Below are 6,000 nucleotides of genomic sequence, written 5' to 3'. Positions count from 1 at the left end.
ATTTGGTTTGGATGCAATGCATGGCACCTTGTGACTGGCATCCTTTGGGCAACAGGGTCATCAGTGTACAGCACGTGTCAGTTCTGCCGTTTTGTTTTCTGTTTGTTCATTTGGTGCTGGAATCCTACGTGGGCCCCGTGTTTACTAAAAGGTATATCCTATATCCCAAACTCTTCATTTGCTTTCGTTGTCAAAACACATTCCCCTGCAAGGAGAGACTACGGTTTATTTACATACTCATTTCTTGATGGACATATGAGCTGTTTCCAATTTGGGGTTATTAGGAATAGCACTTGTCATTTGCTGGTTTTTTTAAAAAATATTTTATGTAATTTATCTTGGTGAAAAAGTAATTTAGAAAAGTAATGGAAAGATTTCCAGTCACAGAACATAAATAAAAGCCCACCGGCGTGGGTGTTTTAAGCCTTAGGTCCTTCGAATAATCCTTCAGCATTTATAAAATTGGGGATGGGAGATGTTAGCGAGAGATCAGACAGAGTGGGCAGTCTCTGGCACACAGTAATTTTCCAACACGTCTTAGCTGTCTGTCATCGTGATCTTCCAAATGAGAAAGAGAGAGAGAGAGAGACAGAGAGACAGAGAGACAGAGAGAGAGAGACAGAGAGAGAGGAGATGGGGGAAGTTAATGTGGAGATCGGTTACAGCCTGAGAATAAGCCATGGGGTTGGCGGCTCAACCCTAAATGGGGCACCTGTAACAAGTTCTCCAGGGCTCAGGGCAGGAAGGGGTGGAAAGAAATGCCGCGAAGTATGTTTGCAGACATGCCATGGCTATTGCACTCATGAGCTCACAAACCCTGAGGTTATCTGCACAAGGTAGGGCCCATCACCGTTCGGTGGGGGCATAGGAGGGGCTCCCGAGGCCACGCCTCCTTTGGCAGTTAAGGTTTCACTAGGAGAGGGAGGTGTTTTCTTCTGGAGGTGTGGACGCTGTAGGATGGCCTGCAGTCTCCTGCACATGCAGCCAGCAGGAATCTGATTCAGTGGGTTAAAAACATGATATGGAGGCTGGAGGGGGATGTTTCGGGGGAGCCCGGGGAGTGGGACAGGGGAGTAGTGGTAGATATAGATATGTCTACATGTTTGAAATTATCAATCGATAAATAAATAATACTCTTTGAAAAGGGCAGTGCGGGGCTATCTTCTCTTTGGAAATATCACCAGTTTCACATGTTGTCTCTCCAGGACAACTTGCCTTCCCTTTAGTGACTGCATTCAGCCACACACTCCACCTGCAGACCTGAGAGAATTTCCCTACTTTGAAAGCCGGCTGCATCAGAACCGCTTGACCAGCCGGCAGTCCACAGTCCAGCCGAGCTCAGCACTGGGCTCCCTTGCTCTTGTAGCATTCAGCTAAACCCTCCATTATCTCTATGGATGCCTTCTTATTCTGCCTGCTGGATCCGTGCAGCGCTCTCCTGGGCCTCAGCTGCCAGAGGCGATGGTTTTGGTCTTAGTGACCTTTCTCTGCTCTCATCTCCCCCATCCTGTTTGCATCCGTTCTTTGATTTTGTGATTTCTGCCCCCGGGTCCACACCTTCGTCTTCTTTCTCTACACTTTCCCTTGGATGCATTTGCAGCAATATCTGTTTCATTCTTGAAAGCCTCTGGGTCTGTTTCTTTGGAAAGCTCTCTCTTTATGACACTGAAAATGTTTCATTATTCTGCAGTCTTTAAAGAGGGAGAAGGACTCCTTTTCTCCACGTCTTTTCTCAATTTTCTATGCTTTAAGGAATCCATTTCAACCCCTGCTCTTGCGTGAATAGAAGTGACACAATCTTTTCTTTTACATCTCCTCTCTTAAATGCTACCTTTTGTTGTTATTTTGTATTTGACTTTTTGAGCAAAGGTCTTGCCCTGTAGCATAGGCTGGCTTTGAATTTGCCATCTTCCTCCTCCAGCATCCTGAGTTTGGTGATTATAGACAGGTGCCTGACTACACCTGCTTTTTCTAGCTATTCTATCTTTGAGTAACTGACAGACCCCTCTTAAAGAGAAGCACAGGAATTAAGTGCTAAGAGCTAAGAAGTGTTGAAGAAATTTTATTGGTAATAACATAGATAAGGTGCTGACTCACACAAGGTTATGATGACTCATGTCTCATGTTTCACTTCCCAAGTCTTGGGAAATTTGCTCACGAGGAAGATGCGTTGGTCTTTTCTTTTCAGCGTCTGATAATTTCAACGGTGGCATATCATACCCTGCGGTCTTGGCGGCTCTAGGGCCAATTTGTACCTGAGGTCGAGTGTCATGCTGGCTTACTGGATGGGCGTCCAAGTCACCCCAAATTATGCTGCTGTAATATTTGTTTGTTTGCAAAGCCCTCGTGGATAAGGCTGCAGTCTGCCACTATACCTGGCCGTCTGGTGCTACACACTTTACCACAGAGGCTGCCTTTTGTCTGCCATCTCCAGTCTTTTCCCCAGGCCGTGCCTTAGGCTGTACACAGGCAAGGAATCCTGTTCAGACCTCCCCTTTATCTTTCCAGTGCCCCTTGGAGGGCTCACATCAATGCCTTGATCTCTTTTCCCTCTCCGGGCCACTTTCATAATCCTTCAACTCCCACCCTGCTCTTTTTAAACAAAAGCCTGAATTTACAGGGCTTTTGCCCTGGGGGGGATTTGGTTACCCCCCCCCCCCCCCCCGTCTTTTCGCTCAAAGATTTCTCTCTTCAAATTCAGTTCTGTTTCTTGTCAAAATTACACCAGAGCCTGTCTATTCTGAGATGATCTCAGCTTCCTATCTAGCCTTGTTCTTATGGGATGGAAGAGGCTGTTGTAGACCTAGGACTAACACATTCCCAGAGAAACGGCCCCCACCTAAACTCAGAGATGCGCTTGACCTTCCAGGGGCTTGGTCTCCTTTCAGGCCTTTGATATCTCTTTGAGTGTTCTCTGCCTTTTCTCTGACCGCTCAGGCTCTCTCGCTTCACTTTTTCTAATGAAGTTTTCACCCTTTAGCCATTCTATCATATTTGGATGCAGCGCTGGCAGTCGATGTCAAACTTGTTGAGGTTGCGAAGCTATCTTGAGGTATTCAAGAAAAAGCTGAATGACTGGCTTGACTGAAGTCAGGGAGAGGAGAAGAAAAAGGAAAGGAAGAGTGGGGAGGACAGCCAGCATGAAAAGATGGGGGTTCAGATCAAGGTGGCAGACAGGGACAGGAAGCAAGGAATGAATTCATCAGAAATCAGAGGCGACACGTGACAGAGGAACTCCTGGGAATTCCCAGTCATCTTGAGGACGTCTTGAGCTTCCACTGCAAATGGGATGGGTGTGTGGAGGGAGCCATAGGGGTGGATTTAAGGTAATCTTATCTAGTCAGAGGGGAATGGTGACCCCAGCTGACACTACATGCACCATATGCACCAAATGCAAGGCTTGTTTGCGGGTCCTTCTGAAGAATGCCGCTCACACAGAAAGCCTTGCCACTGTCTGTGGAGTAACGGCAGGTTTGTCTGTCCTTCATTTATTTACTTTGGGTTTTGCTCCAGCCTAGGTTTTTGAGCAGCCCTGGAGATGGTTCTTTATACATTGTTCTCAGCAAGGATCCATGTTCTCTGGCGCTTTCTTTCCATCCTTCTAGCTAACTCACTGTAACCTCTTGTTCAATTCACTCGCTCCTTCTGTCTGAAAGCCATCTTCTAATGTGTGTTCTCCCCTTTGCAGCTCTGGTTTCATGGTCTCAGCCCGGTGTCTCTTGTTGGTTTGTTTTGGCTCTTGTAACTCGTATGGTAATGACAATCTCCATTTTACGGTAAAAGATTCCTGGTGGCTTAGCAAAGATACTGTCTTTTGTTCCACAGTATTGGTGAAGAGCCTGCTTAAGCATAGGGGAAGAGACAAAGAAATGGGGAGAGAGTGAGAGAGGAAGGAAGAAAGAAAGGGAGGAGGCACCCATCTTTTAGGAAGAATGCATTGACACATTTCTAGAGAAAATGATGTATTTGGACCATGCTCCAAAATAACCCAGGAGGAGAGGAGGAGGCAGGGAAGGAACTAGATGTCGTGGCTAAACAGTATTGGTCACATTGCAAAGTTCTATAACAAACACATGAAGGTTCAATAGCTATATTGACCCAAGCTTTGAGGATGTTTGACATTTTGTTAACAAAGGTGTAAAGTGTGTGTGTGTGTGTGTGTGTGTGTGTGTGTGTGTCTTGAATGTTTCGGGACATGGCTCATTGGTTCCCAGAGTCACCTCAGGTTTCTTGACTGCATGTGACCCTCAGATGACTTCTCAGTTCTTGCTTCCTATTGACTGATTATCACACCTTTGTCACTGTTGGCAGGGACAGTGCCTTCCTCATCTTTTGAGCACAGTACCTAGCATTTTATCGACTTGATATGAGCTGAAGGAAATCTCCATCGCACAACCCTTTCTGGAACTGTGACAGCAGGAGCTCTTGAGTGGAGTCCCAGCACATCTGTGCAGGGTTTTCCTCCCTGAGTGTGAGTCCCCTTGACTTTCCGCACACAAGGCCATATCACTGTGGGATTTTCTCATCAATCTGGTCCTTTTTCTTCTGACAATTCCAGTTTCCTTTCAGATCTAAAGGTAACACTAGACTTGCTGCTTCCAGGGATTTGTAGTTAATCACTCAGGTGTGGATGTAAATTAGTGCCTTCACTGTATAGTAAGTATGCCTTTGAGCATCCTCTCTCTCAGTACATCCTTCATCCCTTCTCTTCTCACATCTGTTGGGTGACTGGACCCATTTCATTCCATCTTTTCCATTTCTCTTTTGCTCCTAATGTTTCTCCCATCAAACCCAAATCCTCGACATCCCCCTGAACTCTTTATGTTGGGATCCATCCCTTGTTTGGGGGGGGGGGTCCCTGCAGGTAGCATACAAGGAAGTGAACTGCATGAAAAGATAAAAATGAAAACCTCACACTGATTGACTTGGTCAACCTGTATCAGACTGTGGGGAGTCTAATAACAGACAATTACTCCCAATGTATTGAAGTTCAGAATAATTTGGAAAAAGTTTGGAAAAATAATCCCTACTGCACAAGGAAGCATGATTACATTGAATCTCAACTCAGGGCACATGTCATTTCTTCCAAGAAAATGGGTTCTAGAGATATACTACCTGTATTAGCATAAGGGCCAAAGAGTATTGCCTGGTATTGGTCATACAGATAGTATAGAGGTCATTTGGACTCTTAGCCACCTTCGATTCTGGTTGCTGGAGCTTGGGGGAACCTCTGGCTATCAGGGTCATTTGGATTACTAGCCTCCTCTAGTCTTGGTTGTAAGAGCTTGATATGACCTAGACCAATAGGCAGTTAATCTCTCCTAATTCTCAACTTTTTGGGTGTAAGAACAGGTTTTTCATCTTTCCCTTTGGAAAAATAATGCCGTGTGCTTAACATTTCTGGTTTTCCTGGAGATCTGTGGGCTCAAGGACTTCTGTGATTTGCTCCTAGCAGTTGTTCGTCTCTTACTATTTTCATTCTGGCAGCTTCTACCTTACTCTCACTACCTTAAAATAGCTTTTATGAATCTTAGGGGTCACTTTGACTTCGAGGTTTCAACTGGGGAGACATGTATAATTGCATCCATTTGACAAGGGTCACAGAGGGTAAGTGGTTTATTTAAGGTTTCAGAATCAGTGAGAGACAGAAGTAGAACCCTGCCTTCTAAACCTTAGAATTTTCTGACAATAGCTCCAAGTACTGGGACCTCGGTTAAGCCTAGGTGGAATGGTTAGGATTATTTTTTTTTTGAACTCTTGCTGATATTGACTGAAGGCTTGAAATTGTCCCCAACAAATTATTTATTCCTGAAAAAATCTTAACAATCCAGAGGAGGAAGTAGGCTGATCTATTCCATCACCCCACCAGAGTTTTACCAGGTGCCTTAGGCTTCTCAGATAAGATTCAATAGCAGGACACATAGTAGCAGGGCACTATGGGTTGGGTTGGGACCCTGGGAGGGGGTGTCAAATGTCCCTTTCACAGGAGCCACATCTCAG

The sequence above is a fragment of the Myodes glareolus genome, chromosome 21 (assembly GCF_982192425.1).
Source record: "Myodes glareolus chromosome 21, mMyoGla1.1, whole genome shotgun sequence".
In the NCBI taxonomy this organism is placed as follows: Eukaryota; Metazoa; Chordata; class Mammalia; order Rodentia; family Cricetidae; genus Myodes; species Myodes glareolus.
The sequence above is the reverse complement of the archived record's forward strand: the minus strand, read 5'-3'. Positions refer to the sequence as shown.